Genomic DNA, 23,080 nt, shown 5'->3' with positions numbered 1-23,080 from the left:
TCTTGCTTTCTGCAGTTCCTGCAACCATTTACCACTGCAATTTCCCTTTTCTGCCCATGCTACTGGGCTAAATAAGGCCAGATTGTATCATGTGACCCTCTGTCATTGTCCACACCTATAGAGTATCACAGGTGGGGTGGGCCCATTTCCCCTTTAAGGGGCTAGTCACTATGCGACAATCCCTTTTTCTTGCCACCTGTTGTTTTCACAGAGAAGAGGTGGGAAATATGACATGCACATTCATCCCTGGAGCTTCGCTGATTGTAAACATTTGTCTCCTGCCCACAATTCATAGACTCGTAGATTATAAGGCCAGAAAGGACCATTGTGATCATCTAGCCTGACAAATCTAACACAGGCCCCTGAAATTCCCTGAATTAATTCCTGTCTGAATAGAGCTTAACTTTTAGAAAAAACATCCAATCATGATTTAAAAATGACTTATGATGGAGAATTCACCACTGAACTTTGTAAGTCGTTCCAATGGTTAATTGTCCTTACTACTAAAAATAGTGCCTTATTTCTAGCCTGAATTTATCTACCTTCAACTTCCAGTCATTGGATCTTGTTATACCTTTGTCTGCAAGATTTAAGAGCCTCTAATAATAGAAGATTAGGATTGGAAGAAACCTCAGAAGGTTATCTAATCCAGTCCCCTGCTCAAAGCAGGACCAACAACAACTAAATCATCCCAGCCAAGGCTTTGTCAAGCCGGGCCTTAAAAACCTCTAAGGATGGAGATTCCACCACCTCCCTAGGTAACTCATTCCAGTGCTTCACCACCCTCCAAGTGAAATAGTGTTTCCTAATATCCAGCCTAGACCTCACCCACTGCAACTTGAGACCATTGCTCCTTGTTCTGTCATCTGCCATCACTGAGAACAGTCAAACTCCATCTTCTTTGGAAGCCCCCTTTAGGTAGTTGAAGGCTGCTATCAAATCCCCCCTCATTCTTCTCTTCTGCAGACTAAAGAAGCCTCTCCTCGTAAGTCAAGTACTCCAGCCCCCTAATCATTTCCGTTGCTCTCTGCTGGACTCTCTCCAGTTTGTCGACATCCTTTCTGTAGTGGGGGTCCCAAAACTGGATGCAACACTCCAGATGTGGCCTCACCAGTACTGAATAGAGGGGAATAATCACTTCCCTCCATCTGCTGGCAATGTAGGTTCTTTGATATTCCTTCCTAAATATTGGGCACCAGAATTAGACACAGTTTCTCCACTGGTGGTAGAATCCGTGCAAACTACAGCAGTAATTTAACTTCCCTGCTCTTACTCTTAATCCACCATCAGCCTCAAGTCTTTCTAGGGTTGCTAAACGTCTGATCGCACAAACCCAAACACCCGTGCCCCTTCCCCGAGGCCATGCCCCTGCCTCGCCCCTTCTCTATGCAATAGAATAAATGGACACAAATCAGACGTCAAGAATTATAACATTCAAAAGCCAGTCGGAGAACACTTCAACCTCCCTGGACATCAATAACAAACTTAAAAGTGGCAATTCTTCAACAAAAAAACTTCAAAAACAGACCCCAAAGAGAAACTGCAGAACTGGAATTAATTTGCAAACTGGACACTATCAAATTAGGCCTGAATAAAGACTGGGAGTGGATGGGTCACTACAAGAACTAAAAACTAATTTCCCCATGCTAGTTTCCCCTTACTGTTACTCACATCTTCTTGTCAACTGTTTGACATGAGCTATCCTGATTACCACTACAAAAGTGATTTTTCATCCTTTTGATAATAGCCCCCTTTAATGGAATTGTCTCAACCCCCCACTTGGTAAGGCAACACCCATCTTTTCAAGTGCTGTTACATATATCTTCCTACTGTATTTTCCACTCCATGCATCTGATGAAGTGGATTTTAGCCCATGAAAGCTTATGCCCAAACAAATATGTTAGTCTCTAAGGTGCCACAAGTACTCCTCGTTGTTTTTTGCTCATACAGACTAACACGGCTACCACTCTGAAACCTATAAGAATCTGTGTACCAACTAATGAAGGCTTGACAATAAGCTGAGGCCTAGTGGGTCTGTTAATAGTTATGATAGTCTATGTAGGACAGGATGTTAGCATGACAGCTTAACCCAGGGGTCGGCAACCTTTCAGAAGTGGTGTGTTGAGTCTTCATTTATTCACTCTAATTCAAGGTTTCGCGTGCCGGTAATACATCTTAATGTTTTTAGAAGGTCTCTTTCTATAAGTCTATATTATATAACTAAATTATTGTATGTAAAGTAAACAAGGTTTTCAAAATGTTTAAGAAGCGTCATTTAAAATTAAATTAAAATGCTGATCTTACGCCACCAGCCTGCTCAGCTCGCTGCCAGCCTGGGGTTCTGTTCACCTAGGCCAGCAACGGGCTGGTCAGGGCCTGCGGCCAGCACCCCCCAGACCTGGGCGGGGAGTGTTTCAGGGGTCAGGGCAGAGGGCTGAGGGAGGGGGTTCAGGGCAGAAGGCTGGGATGTGTGTGTGGGGGGTTTCAGAGATCAGGGCAGAGGGCAGGGGGCTGCAGGGCAGAAGGCTGGGTGTGTGGGGGGGTTCAGGGCAGAGGTATTCACCCATGAAAGCTTATGCTCCAATATATCTGTTAGTCTATAAGGTGCCACAGGACTCTTTGTTGCTTTTTACAGATCCAGACTAACACGGCTACCCCTCTGATACTTAACAGTGATAGACATTCTATCCAAATATGCCTGAAAGACAGAATGAGTGGTGAGGTATCCAAGGCATTTAAAGATATTTTCACTGAAGGTCGCGTGCCTCAAAATTTACAAACCAATTGGGGGAAAGAATTTTTAAACAAATATTTAAGCAGATTGCTAAAGTGGCATGGCATTCACCATTTTGTTACTAATAACGAAGTCCAAGCAGGGGTTGTGGAGCGATTTAACAGAACTTTAAAAACTAGGATGTGGAGATATTTTACAGCCCATAACACCTTTCACTACATTGATGTGTTACCTGACTTTATAAAGAGTTACAACCAGAGCTTTCACAGAACTATACGTACCAGACCTGTTGATGTTAACCCTTCAAATTCTCTGAAGGTATGGAAAATGGTTTACAGAGACAGTTTTAAAATAAAACTGGTTGTTGCCCTGTGACGGGTTGGATCACAGAAACCCCGTTGGGAGCTGCCACCCGATGTGCCAAAAGTACTTCTAACTCTGCTTTCCCTGCCAGCTCAGGACTCCAGCACCCTGTCTTGCTCAGCCAGACACTCCCATCTGCTCCAACACAGACCCAGGGTCTGAATTACTTGCCCCAAAGCTGCAGGTTTACCTGAAAGCAGCTCACAGAAGTGTTCCTGTCTTTAACACTCAGATGTCCAACTACCAATGGGGTCTAAACCCAAATAAATCTGTTTTACCCTGTATAAAGTTTATAGAGGGTTTACTCATAAATTGTTCGCCCTCTTTAACACTGATAGAGAGATATGCACAGTTGTTTGCTCCCCCGGGTATTAATACATACTCTGAGTTAATTAATAAGTAAAAAGTGATTTTATTAAATACAGAAAGTAGGATTTAAGTGGTTCCCAGTAGTAACAGACAGAACAAAGTAAGTCACCAAGCAAAATAAAATAAAACACGCAAATCTACGTCTACGTCTAATCAAACTGAATACAGATAAGATCCTCACCAGGTCCAGAACACTCTCTTTTACAGACTAATCTCCTTTTAGCCTGGGTCCAGCAATCACTCACACCCCCTTGTTCCAGTTTCTTCCAAGTATCCTGGGGGGTGGGGAGGCCCTTTCTTTAGCCAGCTGAAGACAAAATGGAGGGGTCTCCCACAGGTTTAAATAGACTTTTTCTTGTGGGTGGAGACCCCCCTCCTCACTCTTATGCAAAGTCCAGCTCCAGGATGGAGTTCTGGAGTCCCCTGAGCAAGTCACATGTCCATGCATGACTCACAGTCTTTACAGGCAGAAGCCATTGTCCACATGGTATCATGTATGTCTCCAGGAAGGCTTCTTATGTGGATTGGAGCATTCCAAGATGCATTGTTCCCCAAGTGCTTCCTGATCAGGTACTTAACTTTGTGGATTCCTTCCTAAAGAAGCTAACCAAATGCCTCACAAAGCTTACTTAGAAATCAAGCAAGTATACAGCCAATATTCTCAACCTCAAGTACAACATGATATATGTGTACAAATAGGATGAATAGATATAAGAGACCCATAACTTTTATAGAGATATGTTACATGGCACAGGCAGCACAAAACGTATTCCAGTTATGTCATATTCCCATAAAGCCTTATGGGCGGTACTGTCACATGCCCCTTTTAGAAAAGGCGACCACGTGAGACTATCTAAAACCAAAAGAGCTTTCGAAAAAGGTTATGAACAGACGTTTACCCGATAAGATATTCATAGTGGATGAAGCCTTAACCAGGGGCTAGAGAACTGTATACCGATTAAAAGATTACGAGAGTGAGACAGTTACAGGATTTTTTACCCTGAAGAATTATGTGACAGACCCAGACCAGTGGGGTACAGGAGTCTGGTAGAGGGCAAATATACTGGTCACTGGATGAGTAGTTTTCTGTTCCCTGAGTGACCAGAGCAGGGGCTGCACTAGAGTAATCAGGAACCTGCTGGAACCAGTTAAGGCAGGCAGGCTAATTAGGACACCTGGAGCCAATTAAGGCGAAGCTGCTAGAATCAATTAAGGCAGGCTGATCAGGGCACCTGGGTTTTAAAAAGGAGCTCACTTCAGTTTGTGGTGCGAGTGTAAAGAGCTGGGAGCAAGAGGCGCAAGGAGCTGAGAGTGAGAGGGTGTGCTGCTGGAGGACTGAGGAGCACAAGCGTTATCAGACACCAGGAGGAAAGTCCTGTGGTGAGAATAAGGAAGGTGTTTGGAGGAGGCCATGGGGAAGTAGCCCAGGGAGTTGTAGCTGTCATGCAGCTGTTACAGGAGGCACTATAGACAGCTGCAGTCCACAGGGCCCTGGGCTGGAACCCGGAGTAGAGGGCGGGCCTGGGTTCCCCCCAAACCTCCCAATTGACCTGGACTATGGGAGAAGGTCTCTGGGCTGTTTCCCAACCCACATGGTGAATCTCTGAGGCAAGAAAATCCGCCAATAAGCGCAGGACCCACCAAGATAGAGCAGGAACTTTGTCACACTGGTCAGGGGTGGGATTTTGGGGTGCACAGCGCGGCGGAAGAAGGAAGGTGATTTAAAAAACAACAACAACAACAACAAAAAGGGAGAGGGCTTATTTTTTTTCACCACAATGGAAGATGTAGTGTGGGCACTGATACAAGCTACGGTGGCCCAGCAGGAGGCTACCCGTGTCCAGGCAGCCGCCTAACAGGAGGCAGTGCGGCTGCTGCAAGAGACTAATCGCCTGCTAATGGACCAGGCTGCTCAAGACCGAGCTATGTTGCAGGAACTGGTAAACCAGGTAAAGTCCCTTACAGAGCTGAATCGCGGCCATGATGGGACATGACTCATACGGGCCAGCCACTGGCTGCAGAAAATGACACGAGAGGATGATGTAGAGGCATACCTTCTGGCCTTTGAGAGGACAGCCCTACAGGAGGCCTGGCCTCAAGATCAGTGGTCTGGCATCCTTGCCCCATTCCTGTGTTGGGAGGCCCAGAAGGCCTACCATGATCTGCCTGAAGAGGCTGCAGCAGACTACCCCCAGCTGAAAGCAGAGATCCTGGCCAGATCTGGGGTAACGAGAGCAGTGCGGGCCCAGCAGTATCACGGTTGGAGTACCAGGAAGACAAAACTCTGCGGTCCCAATTGTATGACCTCATCCATCTTGCACGAAAGTGGTTGCAAAAAGAGTCCCGGAGTCCGGAAGAGATACTAGCGGTTCTGGTCATCGACTGATACATGAGGGGACTACTACCAGACCTTCGTTCCTGGGTAAGCCAGAACGAACCCTCCACCTATGACGAGGTTGTCGCCCTGGTAGAGAGGCGAAGGACAGCGAGGGAGCTGACCTGACCAGTTAAGGAAGAGGCACACCAGGTTAAACTAGCAGCACCAAGCCCTAAAGTTCGGGTGACTGGGCCACCAGGAGGGCCCAGGTGGAAAAAGAGAGAGGCTGAAGGCCCATCAGAGGCCACAAAGATTCGGAGCACTGAGGGAGAAGAGGATTGTGATGTTAGACTGCCCAAACCAAGAGACCGGAGAACGCCTAGGGCTCCATACAGATGTTATTCCTGCGGGGAGTGGGGACACATAGCTGCACAGTGTCCCAATGCTAAGGAGCCTATGCAGTGTAACCTGGGGAACTGGGCAGATCCATGCTCTCTAATCCAACTTGTGGGGGTCTCACTAACCCCACATATGTATACCGGCACTGGTTGAGTCGGGGAGTGCTATCACGCTTATCTCAGGGAAGCTCGTGGAGCGTAGTCAGCTGCTGAAGGCTAAACATACAGGAATAACATGTGTCCATGGGACAGTTAGTTACTACCCCACCATCCCAGTAAAAATCGAGATCCAAGGGAACACTACTGAGGTAGCAACAGGTGTAGTCCCTAAACTCCCATACCCAGTGCTCATAGGGAGCGACTTCCCAGGGTTTGGAAACTTACTCCCAGTAGGGGGATTGGAGAAAGATGGGGAACCTAAAATTGGTGAGGCATCCACAGCAGACTGTCAACCCCCAATCTTCTCTGAAATATCCCCAGATTTGTTCTCCACTCCCAGACAGGGCAGAAAGACAAAAAGGGAAAGAAGGGCAGCTAAGGCCTTGGGAACCCGAATACTGACCCAAAGCCAGAGGGTTGCTCTTGTAGTTAGGCAGACCCGCGCAGCTGAAAAGGAGGCTACGCAGGAGGGAGAGGCACCTGAGTCTGACCCCCACCCTAATGCTTCTGAACCAGTAGAGGCAAAAGAGACTGGGCCCCTAGATCTTGGGCAGATTATCCTTGGGAGAGGAAATTTTGGACGGCACCAGGCAGAAGACCCAAGGTATGACAACATTAGGAAGGAGGTGACTGAAATAGATGGGGTCCCTGTGGAAGAAAAAACCCAGGGACCAGGACCCTACTTCATAATGAAGAAGGATCTCTTATACCGGGTTGCACCAGTACAGGAGCAGAAGGTACAGCAGATCCTAGTACCTCAAAAACACCAGAACTCTGTATTAAGTCTTGCTCATAGTCATCTTTTTGGGGGGCATTTGGGGATAGAGAAGACCCTGGCACGAGTCCTACGACAGTTCTTCTGGCCCGGAGTACATGAAGAAGTGCAGAGGTACTGTGCCTCCTGCCCAAAGTGTCAGCTGCACAGTCCCCGTCCCCACTTGAGGGCACCTTTAGTACTCCTTCCCATCATAGAGGTCCCCTTCGAGCGAATAGCCATGGACCTAGTGGGACCCCTGGAGAAGATGGCTCGGGGCCGCCAATATATACTTGTTGTTTTGGACTATGCTACTCGCTACCCAGAAGCCATCCCCCTGCGGAACACGGCTTCTAAAACTATAGCCAAAGAGCTGGTGGGGATCTCTGCCCGAATGGGGCTACCAAAGGAGATATTAACCGACCAAGGAACCCCATTTACGTCGAATCTAATGAAGGACCTCTGTACGTTGCTCCATATACATACCCTGAGAACTTCGGTCTACCATCTGCAGACTGATGGGTTGGTAGAAAGGTTTAACCGAACCCTCAAGGCTATGATAAGGAAGGTGGTAAGTTGGGACGGGAAGGATTGGAACACCCTACTACCCTACCTTATGTTCGCTATCCGGGAGGTACCTCAGGCCTCAACTGGGTTTTCCCACTTCGAGTTATTATACGGGCGTCACCCCCGTCGCATACTAGATATCTCCAAAGAGATCTGGGAAGAGGAACCCAATGAGGGGAGAAATATAATAGAGCATGTAATGCAGATGCGAGACCGGATAGCCCGGGTTATCCCTATTGTACGGGAACATTTGGAGAAGGCACAGGAGGCCCAGCGAACCCATTACAATCGCCAGGCAAAAGTGCGACAGTTCCAACCAGGGGATCGGGTTATGGTGTTGGTACCCACGGCAGAAAGCAAGCTTCTGACCCAATGGCAGGGGCCCTATGAGGTGGTTGAACCCGTGGGGGAAGTAACCTACAAGGTGCGGCAGCCAGGATGCAGAAAACAAGAACAGATTTTTCACGTTAACCTTCTGAAACCCTGGCATGCACAAGAGGCATGCAAAATGGTCCAATAAGACCTAACCCAGGAAAAGAAGCCTTCCAAACAGGTGAGAGTGTCTCCCAATTTAACACCAGACCAGAAGAATGAGATGTCTGAGATGATCTTCTGGAACCAAGATGTGTTCTCGACAAAACCAGGTCGAACAACCGAGACATATCACCACATCGTCACGAACCCTGGGGCCAGAGTAACAATTAGGCCCTATCGGGTGCCAGTCGCAAAAAGGGAGGAAATAAAAGCAGAAGTAAAAAAAATGCTGGAATTGGGGATCATCGAAGAATCCCACAGTCAGTGGTCCAGCCCAGTCGTGTTGGTGCCCAAACCTGATGGCACCACAAGATTTTGCAACGACTTCCGGCGACTAAATGAAGTATCCCAGTTCAACGCGTACCCCATACCTCGCATAGATGAGCAAGTGGACCGTCTGGGTAATGCCCGGTACTTGACTACCCTAGACTTGACAAAGGGGTACTGGCAGATTCCCCTTGCAGAAGACGCAAAGGAACAGACTGCGTTCTCTACACCAGAGGGTCTTTTTCAATATACTGTCCTCTCTTTTGAACTACATGGGGCTCCAGGTACCTTCCAGCACCTCATGGAAAAGCTATTACGCCCGCATAACAGTTATGCTGCTGCCTACTTGGACAATGTGGTCATTCATACCCCAGACTGGGAAACCCACCTGGAGAAGGTGGAGGCAGTCCTCGATACCTTCAGGCGAGCTGGCCTTACAGCAAACCCTGCCAAGTGCGCTGTAGGGTTTACAGAGGCCAAATATCTTGGCTACATTGTGGGAAAAGGTTTGGTAAAACCCCAAGTGAACAAGTTAGAGGCCATCCAAAATTGGCCCCGACCAAGTCGCAAGAAACAAGTCCGGGCGTTCCTAGGTGTGGTGGGGTATTACCAACGATTTATCCCCACTTTGCCACAAGGGCAAGCCCCCTGACAGACCTAGTGAAAGCCCGTGGACCTGATCTGGTGAGATGGTTTGACGCAGCAGAGGAAGCGTTCACAGACCTACGTACTGCTCTCTGCAGTAACCCCGTACTGATAGCCCCTGATTTCACCAAGGAGTTTATCCTGCAGACGGATGGAAGTAGGGTTGGGAGCCATTCTATCACAGATGGTCGGGGAGGAGGAACACCCAATTCTATACCTCAGTCAGAAACTCCCTCCAAGGGAAGAAAAATATGCAGTGGTGGAGAGAGAATGCCTCGCTGTAAAATGGGCCATGGAAACATTGCGCTACTATCTGCTCGGGTGCAGATTTGTCCTCGTGACCGACCATCCCCTCTTCAATGGATGCAGCGGAACAAGGAGAAGAACACAAGGGTGACCAGATGGTTCTTATCCCTCCAACCTTTCCAGTTCCGTGTGCAGCACAGAGCAGGGAGCCGTCATGGCAATGCCAATGGCTTGTCACGTGTGCACTGTCTGGCGTCCCAAGCTGCCCAACCCCTTGGCGTTGAGCAGGGGGGAGGGATATGTGACAGACCCAGACCAGTGGGGTACAGGAGTCTGGTAGAAGGCAAATATACTGCTAGAATCAATTAAGGCAGGCTAATCAGGGCACCTGGGTTTTAAAAAGGAACTCACTTCAGTTTGTGGCGCCAGTGTGAAGAGCTGGGAGCAAGAGGTGCAAGGAGCTGAGTGAGAGGGTGTGCTGCTGGAGGACTGAGGAGCACAAGCGTTATCAGACACCAGGAGGAAGGTCCTGTGGTGAGAATAAGGAAGGTGTTTGGAGGAGGCCATGGGGAAGTAGCCCAGGGAGTTGTAGCTGTCATGCAGCTGTTACAGGAGGCACTATAGACAGCTGCAGTCCACAGGGCCCTGGGCTGGAACCCGGAGTAGAGGGCGGGCCCGGGTTCCCCCCAAACCTCCCAATTGACCTGGACTGTGGGTTCTTCCAGAGGGGAAGGTCTCTGGGCTGTTTCCCAACCCACATGGTGAATCTCTGAGGCAAGAAAATCCGCCAATAAGCGCAGGACCCACCAAGATAGAGGAGGAACTTTGTCACAATTACAAAACGTAAACCCCAAACGAGACAGGATTTACAGGATTGAAAAGGTTCTAGTAGAGAAAGGAAAAGGGAGAAAAAAGCAGCTCCTGGTGAAATGGTTGGGGTGGCCCAATAAGTTTAACAGCTTGGTGGAAGCTTCTCAACTCTGTGACATTTAGACAAAAACAAAAAAAATTCCTCCTGCAAAGACAGAGAGAGAGAGAGAGAGAAAGAGAGAGAAATGAGTGACGGTGGGTTTTACATTACTTTGCCCAGCAACGTCAGCTCTGCAATTTTCCCCCAAAACACCACCTCAAACTTTACAATGTGGCTAATTAAGACCTTGGATCTCCCGGCTGCCTGGGAGGTGGAGTTAGTGGAAAAACAATAACCACACAGCTGGAACACTATCAACAAAGACATCCTGTAGCAGGGTGGTTACCCCGCTCCGGCCCTGAAGCGGATAAAACAACCCTGGTAAAGGGCTGTTCCTGGGAGCCAATAGCATAGACTGATTGGGGAAGAAGCCACAGCTGGGCCACGCCCCAAGGAGGCCACAGCTGGTGCTATAGAAGGTCTGTGAAGCAGGTGCTGAAGGAGTCTTTCTCTCACTGGAGAGAGAAGGACTGGGATGCCTGAGAGCTGAGCAGGGCACCTGAGGCTGAGCAGGGCTGGGGAAGGGCAAAGGAGCGGGGGAGCTCCAGCCTGGCAACTGCCCAGACTGAAGGCCTTGGTGAAGGCCCAAAGGAGGTACTGGGGTTGCAGAGGTACAGCTCAGGGTTAGGCAAAGGCAGCAGGTCCAAACCCCCCTTGCCAATGATGAGTGGCCATTACAGACTGCAGTCTGCCCCAGTGAGCGGGGGCTAGACGATGACTGGCAGTAGCCACTGAGGCAAGGTGGGAATAGAGGGTTGGGGGTTCCCCTGGGAGGGGAGACCCAGAGACTGCGGGGGTACTGCAGAGGGCAGAACCCCGACGTAAGGGACACCGGGGTCTGGGAGGGACACGGGGGCCTGAGGCAAGTGGGACATTGGCCAGGAGAGGGCACTCCAGAGCTGGAGAGCTAATTCCCAGGATGACCAGCAGGGGGAGGCGCCGCAGTGGTGAGTCCTTACATAGCTACACACCCCTTTCGAAATCATCCTTGGAGATATGATGTGGAGTTTCATCCTATGACAAAGTTATTACTCGTCCATACCCGAATTACTGGATCATATAAACAATTCTGTAGCTCCTCACCCAGGACAGCCTGAGGTGGTCATGAACTACGACCCTGTGGGTAGAAAACTTAGACTTAAATCCGTCTATTTTACTTATATGTTTTCTACTGGTGGGGAGCTAGCTAACATTCTGGGTTTGGGCCCCAAGCACAGCGTCCAAAAGATCCCCTTTTTGGCAGATATCACAGGGGCTTTCAACTCCTTGTATCTGTAAACAGATATTGTAGAACATCAGTTTGTGGGAGACTTTTCTGTTCCCCTCTTATGCTATGTCCCCGTCTGAGCAAGGAACGAGTTTATCACCATCACTTACGATAAACCTCATTACGTCCCTGTCAGTAAACACCACATCAACACCATCACCACTGAAATAAAGAGAGATCAGAACAAACACGTCTCATTTCGGTTTGGCAAGGTGATCGTCAAGCTGCACCTGCGTCCCCGGAGAAAGCGAGGTTTCTAAAAAGCAAAACACTATTATGGCAATCCTAAAAAATTACTGTGACCCCAACATCTACAGGAACTATTACAAAGCCCAGACTGAATACGCCCTTCCTGGATATCATGGGGCCCCTGTGATGTACGGGGCTGCCATGGGTGGAATATTCCATAGCCTCTTTCGAGAAGCCATACTGCTTTTGAGGAGGGAGGGCTAGAGATTATTAAACCCCACATAAAAACCACTGCTAAAAACATAGCTAGAGATGTGGTAGGCCACGTCTCCTACGCTGTTCTGGAGAAGGTGGGGAATCCAGCTTCACAGGAGGGATCGGGGCTGATGTACATTAAAAGGAGGAAGAGAAAGAGAAATGCTTCATACCCGCGATGCACAGGTCCCCTGCAACCCTTTAAAAGAAGGGCTTTGATGCGTAGGACCAGTCATAAGCGAAAGTCCAAGAGGAGGCCTGGTAAAGAGGAAACGCTCTCCACCTGGTTAAAGAGATATATTTTAATCAACATGGCTTTTGTTCACTGCAGGTCTGAAGAGTGCACCAAATCCAAACTAGACTTGTTCCAAATAGTCCCCCCGCAGACCAGCATAGAGAAAAGCATCTACATTGAGGTGCTGCATCTATCGGCCGTTACGGAGTCTGCCCCCATTGACTTTTTATAGCAGGGAATGGCATAGAATATATGGATTTAAACAACATGCTGGTGTACCTGTGTTGCAAGATTGTAAAAGGAGACAGAACTGAACTCGCCAGGGACGCTGAGGTGGGCCTGGTGAATTACCCATTGGCATCTATTTTTAGACAGTTGGACGTTCCGCTGGGAGACCACCTAGTAAGCCAAATCAACAATTGTTACCCTGTAACAATGCGGTCTCTGGCGGGACACAACTGAGAGTATCAGTTCAGGACAAATTGCTTAAAGCAGGGCAGTTACAGCCCAAGGCTGAGTTTCCCTTAGACAACCCAGTTTCCCAGTATCACCACCAGTGTCATTCGTTATGGGGATGAATGGTTATGAAAACCAATACCACAGTAAAAGAAAAAAGGTTCTCCCGATCCCAAAGGACCAAGCCCCAGACACAGGTCAATATACAAGTCAGATCTTCTGCACAAATCACGTTGTTGCCAATCCTTTAGACTCTTAAATCTAAAGGTTTATTCATAAAAAGAAAGAAATATAGATGAGAGCTAAAACTGGTTAAAGGAATCAATTACATACAGTAATGGCAAATTTCTTGGTTCAGGCTTGTAGCAGTGATGGAATTAACGGCAGGCTCAAATCAAGTGTTCAGAGTACATCCACAGATTGGATGGGTTATTCAGTCGTTTGTTCAGAGCTTCAGTGTAGCAAAGTTCCTCCAGAGGTTAGAAGCAGGATTGAAGACAAGATGGAGGAGATGCAGCAGCCTTTTATAATCTCTTGCCATGTGGCCTCTGCTTCCTTTGTTCCAAAAACAAGCTATCCAGCACGTGTCATAGAAAAACCTTAGAGTTCTGTCCATAGGCATGTCCCTGCATGCCTTGCTGAGTCACAAGGTGTATCTGCCTTCTCTCAATGGGTCAGTTGTATAGCTGAGGTCCTTAATGGGCCATCAAGCAGGCTAGGCAGTGCTGATGCCAAATTGTCTGGAGTGTCACCCAGAAGCATAGCACAAGTTTGAAATACAGACAGTATAGCGCCAATACTTATAACTTTAAATACAAAAATGATACATGCATACAGATAGCATAATCATAACCAGCAAACCATAACCTTGTCTTAGACACCTTATTTGACCCCCTTTATACAAGACTTGGTGCCACTACAGGATCTTGGTTGCAAACAATGATCTATATGGTCCCAGTTTGTGTCTATAACATCACATACCCTTACAGGGCCTTTATAGAATCGGTTCTCAATTACAGCAATGACATTCTCGCCACACAATTTTCTGGTGGCCTGTTTTACAAAGACACTCCCAGACAATACAAAGAAATGGAGCTGGATGGTGGGAATCTAGGGTTTATGAGACGGGCAAAGCTGATGGCCCAGAAGAGGATGGTAGAGCTGTTGGGTCAGCTACACAGCGACCTGTTTTTTCAAGAAAAACTTTTGTTGAACGGAGTGTATGTGAAAATTAAACTGACACGCAGCAAAGACGCCTTCTGTTTAATGGGCAATGTGGCCAAAGGCTTTAAACTGCGCATTGTATCAGCGTCCCTTTTTGTGAAGAAAGTAGAGGTGGCCCCAGGCATCCATCTGGGGCATGCGGAGGCCCTGCTTACTGCTAATGCTAAATACTCCGTGGACCGTGTGGGAATGAAAGTGTTTAGCATCCCCACAAGCAGCAGGGTCAGTAACCAGGAGAATCTGTTATGGGACAGTTACCCAAAATGCTTGTTCTAGGGCAGGGGTCCCCAAAGTGGTGCCCGCAGGCGCCATGGTGCTCACTGGGGCATCTAAGTACGCCCACGTACCGGCCAGCGGACAAGTATCCGCCGAAATGCCGCCGAGAAGCAGCGTCATCCAGAGGGTCTCCGCCGAAATGCCGCCGAAAATCGGCAGCATTTCAGCAGTGACGCCTATTGATGTCGCCACTTGTCGGCGGCATTTTGGTGGATGCTCGTCCGCTGCCACGGTCCTCCGTGGCTCGTCGTCTGGCGCCCGCCTGATGAAAAAGGTTGGGGACCACTCTTCTAGGCTTTGTGGATAATGATGCCTTTAGCAGAAGTTACACTAAAAAACCCTTTCATTTTAAATATTACGATATTAAGTTTGTGGCCTTGTATGTGGATGGTGAACAGATACTGACCAAGCCTCTGCAACCAGACTTCGAGGCCCGATGCTGTGTGAGAGAATACACGCATCTGGTACAGACAGCTGGTAAACACATGAAAGATCCTTCTCTGTTAATCAACCGTGAGGAGTTTGCACAGGGTTACACCTTGTTTGCCTTTGACCAGTCTCCTGACCAGGAATGCACCGATCACTATTCCCTGATTAAAACCGGGAACCTGAGAGCAGAAATATATTTTGGGAAGGCTTTGACGGTAACCGTCAGTATGATAATGTATGGGGTTTTTGACAACGTCATAGAGATAAATCAGAGGAGATACGTTCTGTTTGACTACATGTGAATATGGATACCAAGTAGCTCTCATGTGTCTTATCAATGGACCCTTACACAAAAAAGAATGTCTTAGATGTGTTCCCTTGTGATTGGCTCCCTGGTGGCAAGCTGTCGCAGAGACCCCTTGGTTTGGTGGTGAACATGCATCCACACAACCAACTGTGTGAACACTGCCTTGCTTGTATCTGGCGAAGCGCAACCGTGGAGAGTTTTTTGACTCCTATGGGCATCCCCCGAACAGTGGGTTGTTTCCTAGAAGCATAATGAAATTTTTAAAACAAAATGCCGCCGACATTGTGTTTCACACTAGACAATTACAAGAACGCCACTCCATTGCCTGTGTCTATCACTGCATGTGTTTCTTACATCATCGTAGCGAGGGTTTATCTTTTGACCAGATTTTAAAATTGTATTCTAACGACTTAGTGCAAAACAACCAGACGTTGATGATTTTTGTAAAAAATATAAAATGTAAATTCTCAGGCATGCCTAGCTTCACTCAAAACATGTTTCAAGAAACCCAGACGTGTGTATCTTGCAACGATTTTCATAGTCATGTTACTCAATAAAACACCCCAACTGAGGGGTTTAAAGACAATTGATGTTTGGTGGGTTTTTGTTCTTTTAAAAAAAAAAAAAAAAACAATGGCCAATTCAGAAAAAGTACACGCAGATATTATTTTTTAAGTATAGACATGTTTTATTTAAAGCAAAACATTACCAGTTTTAAATTATTATTTTTTTAGAACATGAAAAACATTACACACTGAGCCATTTGGATCTTTTAACCAATTTTTATTTTTTAGAGGGCAAAAAAGGGCTCACCGTTTCTCAATCCACCCCATTGTTGGCTGTCGAGGCCTTCGGGCATTCCAAAAGATCTCTGTTGGTTGCGTTGCCCATGATGGAAGATGGTACGTTCATTTCCACCATGGAATTCATAAACACATCCCATCCTTTGTTCCTAGCAGACATGTACCTAGAGAGCATCTGGGTGACGGCCCTGACTGTCAAGCATGTTAGAACCATTAACCACAGAACCTTTGTACACAAAAGCCCCTTTATCATTCCACGAAGAGATATTTTTATCCTGGCCCAGCTTATTTAGCAATACTAATGCATTTTTCTTATAACGCTTATTCACATTATCCGGTACCTCCTAAGCAGCAGAGTCTGAGGTCTTTGGTGTTTCTGGGGGTTTGGCAGTCACACTCTGTTCTGGTAGAAACAGATGTATTTCCCCTTTATCCGCATTGCTCTGCTGCAAGTACATCAGGTACCTTTGAAGCACGGCACTGTAAAGTTTAGCCTTTTCATAGTTGGCTAAGTCAGTTCTTTGAAGAACAGACTTCATTTCAGCATTCAAGAAGCGAGTTGCGTTCATTCTGATATTTTCCTCTGCTGGAGGGGGAGCTCTTAATTGCTCCAACTGGCGGCTGGGCACCAGGTACATTTTTTCGGCATACTCCATTATCGATTAGTCAAAAGCCCCATTATCAGAGGAATAGAAAAACTTAACAGAGGTCTGATAAAGCCCCCAGAATGCTTCACTGGATACTTCTTTCTTTTAAGTGAAACCCTTTTATTATACAGAGTTTTTATAAGCGTGCATCTCTTTTTCAGCACGCGCACTTGATTTTGTGTCAAAGGTACGTTTCCTTTTAAGGTATTGAGTGCTCTATCTGAGAGGGCCGCTACTAAATCATCAGAGGCCGAACACAGTATAGCCTTCCTTTGCTGCAGGGACGATTTGCTAAGGAATTTTAAAAGGACCAGGTTTCTCTTCATGCAGTTAGACATGTTTTTGGGCAGCAAACCCGGCTGTTAAAAAGGGGCCTGCAATAATTCATCTCTTTTTATACCCGACTGTTGTTCTTTTCAAAGTATAAACCACCGGCCAGTCTCGAGGGAAAAGACCGGTTCTTAGTCTGTAAGCTTCTGGTGTGGAAGCGTTTAAATCCACCACCAGGTAGCCATAAGGTCTTTTGGGTGCATCCTCAAAAGCTTCTAGAGAGAACTGAGCTTTACCGGGGTACAATTGCCGAGCTAACATAGTGATTTGTAATTTGTCCCTGGGGTTTTTGAACAGAACCATGTACTCTGTGTTTAGGTTAATCACGCGACTCTCTTTTCCTTGACAAAATATGTTCTGGACTATATACATAATGCTCAGGTTCCTGCGATGCATGTACTTGGTAAAGGCTTTCTCAGTTTCATCACTTTCACAAGCAGAGTTCATCAGATCGTCTATGATAATCATATTTACTTTATTGGCCGGAAACAAAAAAAGCATCGGGCAGCCCCTCCACAAAATTGATAAAGGGATATTTACAGAGCAGTTTTTTATACAGAGGTTGCCAACAACTGTAACACCACACAATATTCTCAGGGACAACATACAACGTTTGTTCAGCATTATCCAACACATTTTTTTACAAAGTAATTTTTTCCGCAGTTGGTAGGCCCCGCGAAAATTGCAGAAAAAGGATGTTTCCACCGCGTATCCATTTTCAAAACCATTGGGCAGGGTTTTATATCCTTCTCTTAGGACCCTCTTGTTGTAAATGACTGTCTGCGTTTTCTTAAGGATTTTTGTCTTTTTTTGCCACTGATTTTTTTCCTTACGATAGAGGGCTCCTGCACCTCTCTATTTTTTGACGTGTTTTCTCACAGGCCCGTCCAATAGTCCTGGCCTAGATCTTTCAAACTGTCAAAGTTTATCTTTTCACACTTTGCTATGTTCAGGGTAATCCATTTGACTTTTATACAAGTCTTTCCTCCCGACAGTTTATACCAATATGTTTTCGGGCCTGCTGACATTAACTCGTGATGTGTTGATCTGGTGGGATCTCGCTCGGGAGGTCCCCTAAATAATCCCCCAGCGGGGGATTCCAGTCACCCTCCCTTTTCACAGATATCACCAAGTCAGTGTCGTGGTACAGGCACTGCTCTTGCAGCCTGATTAGAAGGTTGTATAGTTCTAAGCAGGCGTAAGCGGTGGTGAAATAGGCAATGAAGACATTATTATTACCAGGACCGAGTATCGGTCTTCAAGACACACACACTGTTTCATCATTGATAAACTCACAGGATGAAACCTTGTAATTGGGGAAAAACAGGTACTGAAAGAGTTTGTCAGGGTCTCTCACAATGCTGGTATTGAGTAGGTTCGTTCTTTGGCCGAATTTGCCCCACAGAGAATATAAAAACAGTTTAGCGATTTGGCGTTTAGCGGGGTTCAACTTGATCTTGTTTTGGCATAAACGCACGCCTTCTTTCTGGTAGAAATTGTTAACGTACTTATTTTGTTTTTCTTTGTCTGTGCACCAGCTGGGATACCCTGAAACCTCTTGTTTCTGGCAGAGGTGTAATTTTATGTACTCTGAAAAGAGTTTGTCAGATTTTTCATTAAAATGCCAGATTTCATATATTTTAGCCACCGCGTACCCCTTTGCTATGGTCACATTCAATTTCACCGTGCACCACATCCCCAGGATGGCCCTCTCCTCATCAGTATGGGTGTATGTCTCCTGCTGCTCTGATTCCGCACAGGTTTGGCATAGCGGGATTATAAGCTTGCCACTCATTCTGACAGGTAACAATGGGAAAGAGAGGCCTTGCAGGGGGTACACTTTAACTTTTTCTATTCCAAAGTAATTTGTGAGGGGTCCAAATTTGTCATAAACTACATTGGGGTGTCTGATAAGGTATTCTTTGGTTTTGTTTACAGAAGGGTACAGGTTGGTACAATCATGATAGTGGATTTCTTCCCTGGGGTTAGGTTTGTAATACAGGTGGATAGCATTTGTTCTCCCCTCAAAAAGAGCATCCCTAGGCATGAGAGGCTGGGGCAACTGGGCTCGGTTTAAAAACCTGCCAGCTCCCTGTCTGTTTCTTTCATCACCTCCCACTCGTGCTCCCAGAGAATCCTCACTACAAAACCAAGTCTTTTCAGATAGTCGGTCTTGAGCTGCATCTTGTAATAAAGAAACCCAAAAGTTGTCCCCATCATAGGGTTCTTTGCTTTTTCACAATAACAGGTGATACAGCCATGGAAGAAACACCCGTTAAACTCAAAGGCTGTGTGTACCCCATCAACATTGGCATAACAGTCTAAAAAGTACGGGCCTAACTGTAGTTCCCCACCCTGTAAAGCATGCCATATCTGTATATTTTCTTTGTGAGAGGTATGTGGAGCCACTGAATAGATGGGGTTGAATATCTCTTTTTCTGCCTGTGGTAGTTGTCTGGAGGGAGAAGAGCTACCATCTTAGGCTCCAAAAACATAAACCTGTGCATAGCCATGCAGACAGATGCCAGTGTTATGTACCGGAATGGATCTATACACAGTTTTATCTCAGTGATTTTACCAGGGCCTCTCTCTACTATATCTCCCATCTCCGTCATTTTCATAATCTCTTTTCTGTATAGGATACAAGCGTGTCTCAACATTTTGACATCCTGCTGACAGTAATATGCGAGCTCTTTCTGCAAGTCAAACGTCTCATATCTGTGGTCCCAATACCAGTTGAGAAATTTTGCTTTCTCCCTGGGCATCATGCTTTTTACACCATAGTGCTCCAGACCGGGCATAGGCCCCACATAATTTTGATATTCTAAAGTGTTAAAAAAATGTGAAAAATCCCCTTTGCACCCTTCAAACCCCATCGCCTGCAGGAGCTTGCTAAGCTTCACGGGAAAGAAGTTTAAAGAGTCTATAAAACCAATGCCCAGGGCCTTAACTTCCACACACATTAGTTTACTACCCTGAGTGATCAGTTCTATGCACATCTTTTACTTCAGTAACTGTCTAATGACGAAATATGTATGGTAACCTTTGGAATTGTGCGCTAGGAACATGTCGTCCTGGAATTCTTTGCCAATAAAGGTCTTAACAAAGATAGAAACACACTCATAGACCTTAAATTCCCAGGATTTTTCCAGCTTTAGGGACATAGCAAAAAGTAATTGAGCATGTGCAACCCCATCTCCTGTGTGCATTCAAAATCGTAAAAAATGTACTTTTCTAATGATTCAGGCTTTCTAATGCTGTCCATAAAACACAGGTAGCTGTCTACATCACCGGTGATCAAACCCTGACACTGCTTACAATGCCTCCCTTTCCACCTGTGCCGCTTGTCCATGTAACACTGACACTTATCACACAAAGTTTTAAACAGGCAGTCAACTTGTTTTTTCAATTCACAGTCAACGTGTCTGTCTAAACACTCTTTGGACAGACAATACTGTCTACAGCTAGAACACCTCAGCTGCACACCTATGCTGTCCGAGCACATTACGCTGAAGCAAAGGCGATAATGATACCTGCAAGAGTGGTGGTGACTGTACACCGTGTGGCAAAACTCACAATAACTTTTCACACTGAACACCTTTTTCACATCCAGAACCCTATAGTAATGCTCATCATGCAACAGGATGAAAAAAGTCTTGGGGTACACTGGGCCCCTTGGTTTAAAAAAGCCCCAGCCACCTTTCGCCGCATAAAGCACCAGCTGTATGTTGACTCCTAATTGCTGTTCAAATGTTGCCACATCACTGAGCAGAACCTTTTTTTGATCTGACCACTCCAGTTTCTCATGCAACTTTCTTGCCCCCACTAACAATTCCGCGTCCGTAGGCTTATGGTTGGACATGATGGCCAAGAACCTGCCCATAAAACAGAGATTGGTACCAGTGTAAGTCAGGTCTACTAAACACTGTCTCTTTTTATGGATGATTTGACTACTGAGGATAGAATTTAAAACTCTACGACTGCCCCCACCCCTGTTTTTTACAACTGTCACAACGAGATGCAACATCAGTCTGATTGAAGAAATCCTCAGCAGACAGCTCATCCCTCGTTCTTCTGGCCGAAAAGAAAGGGTTAGTTAAATTATGGCTCTCTAAACATAACTGAACGTAATCGTCAGGGCCTATCCTACCATTAACATCATCGAGAACTAACTGTATCCCCCTGTGTATGGCTTCAGCAACCTGCTGAGCTGAATTTATTCACTCAAGATTGACAAAACAAAATTTCTCACAATACACCAACCCCCAAATCTAGGTAGTTCACATCGCCAACTTCTCACTCTCTCAATATACACCTCTGCATTTTCAGGGTTACTTGGGGGGTCCTCTAAGGCACCATCAGCAGCATCTTCTACGTCAGATGCTCTTTGAGAGTCAGACTCCGAGGGGCCTCCATGAGGGTCATTAGGAGTAGACAGGGACCCATCTAGACAGCCTTCTGGGGAATTTTCTAAATCAGACTCTGCATGAGAGTCACCACCACACTGCAGGTTGGATTCCACCTCCCCATTTTCAGATGAGCCAGTTTGAGAACCTCCAGTAGGGGGCATCTCTTTTTGTTTTTTTCCTCATTACCTCTTCAGCCTTTTTCAAAATGTTTACAGAGACCCTGGCCTGGAACTTTTTGGCAGCTGTCTGTTTATCCCCCAAGCGCCGTCCCCCCTTTCGTTTACACCTTAGCTGATGTGTACCCTTCAGGGTGCCCCTTTTACCCTTTCCACGAATAGTCATGCCTGCTCAGAGCTACCCTTTGGAAAAAAAATGAAGTATTTTTCAAAAAGTCACCTGCAAGAGCTTTTGCATTTTTGATGTAGTTTCCAGCTCTTCTTTCTTTTAGAACCCCCGAGGATACAGTGTCCACCAGTATTCTGAACGAAGCATCATATTTTCCAAAATACTAGGATATGGGGGAGCTGTGATGAGCTTATGGTGTTGGGAGAATGGTTTGTCAGTCCTTGGTTTTTTACTCACAACCCATAGAGCACGTGCTCCGGGTTTGTGAATATTGGTGTTTTCGCTCACAGTTTTCTCAGGGCTTGGTGTGGTGGTGGTGGCTTGGAAACTGGAGTTGTGTTTGCATGATTGTTTTTTACCAGAGTGTTTTGTCCTTCAGTTTGACGTATATGAGGTTTAGACTGCTCTGATGCTTCATCTGCACTCTTGTGCTGTTTTGTGTTGGCGTTGTTAAAGGTCTCAAAGCAGATTCCCGGTTCTTTAGCCGTTCAGGTGAAGATGTCCCTGTAGCTCTGACTACAGCATTGTCAGGAGAGTTGCACATGCCTGATTAGGAGGAAAAAAACATTTTACAAAACTTAACTTTACCATCTTTCTCACCCACACCTATGTATTTATTTAAAATACACAACCTCACAAAACAACCAAACCAATAAGCAAAATATATTTACTGGGCTTCATCCATCCATCAGTCACTGATGCTGGTGAATTTTCCTTTTCAGCTGTCTCTTTCCTTTTTCAATTGAGCTTGTTTACCCTCTGGTCTAAGGATCTCTCATGCTTTGACCGTACAGTGGAGCAGACAACATTCTTATTATAAAAAACATGAAATTGTCTTTTAAACGTAAAAAATAAAATACTCATTAGGGTGTTTTTCTATTTAAAAAGTCATAGATTTAAAACAAAATAATCCATTTCCAGCTGTACAACAAACACAGGTTTTGAGTTTATTTCTGCCACAAAAAAAAAAAAACACATACCCACAAACACTTTTTAAAAACACATCTCATTTTGCAGAATAAAAAACAAACTGCTTTAAAAACCAACTTTTAAAATCTATTTTAAAACACATTTTGCACAGAAACTCATTAGTTTGAAACACACCAAACCAATAGTTTGCAGTCATATACTTTTTTTTAAAAAAGCCACCTATGTTTTACATGCACACACACGCACATACACACACCACCAGTTTAAAATACCAAACCAACAGTTTGCAACAAAATACTTTTTTAAACACCCACACTTATCTCTAGCTTAGGCCCCTGAATCACTAACAAGTTAAACATTAAAAAAGAGGACAAACAACCCCATATTTAAAAAAAAAAAAACTCTTTTTTTTTTTGCTGAATAAAAACCAAACTGCTTTTAAAAACCATTTTGCACAGAAAAACACTCTGTTAGTTTGAAACACACCATACCATCAGTTTGCAGTTTTTTTAATTTAACTGTATTAAGCACAACTATAGTTAAAAATGGGTTTTGGTTTTTACATTGGCCTGGTGGTAAAATGCAGCTTAAAGTGACTGGTTCCACACTAAACAGATCACACTGCAATGAAGATAGGTACCACTATTTAGTAAGG

The 23,080-nt window shown here is 45.8% G+C and overlaps 2 protein-coding genes across 2 annotated transcripts in view; both read left to right on the top strand.

The window, feature by feature from the left end:
* Positions 1–23,080, top strand: part of LOC135977486 (olfactomedin-4-like) — a 689,021-nt gene that overhangs the window by 180,045 nt on the left and 485,896 nt on the right. The gene's annotated exons all lie outside the window — the stretch shown is intronic.
* LOC112061359 (scavenger receptor cysteine-rich type 1 protein M130-like) overlaps positions 1–23,080 on the top strand; it is a 737,202-nt gene that overhangs the window by 532,192 nt on the left and 181,930 nt on the right. The window lies entirely within an intron of this gene.

Source organism: Chrysemys picta, unplaced genomic scaffold (genome assembly GCF_011386835.1).
Source record: "Chrysemys picta bellii isolate R12L10 unplaced genomic scaffold, ASM1138683v2 scaf1, whole genome shotgun sequence".
NCBI classification, from domain to species: domain Eukaryota; kingdom Metazoa; phylum Chordata; order Testudines; family Emydidae; genus Chrysemys; species Chrysemys picta.
This window is presented reverse-complemented; position numbering and strand designations above follow the sequence as displayed.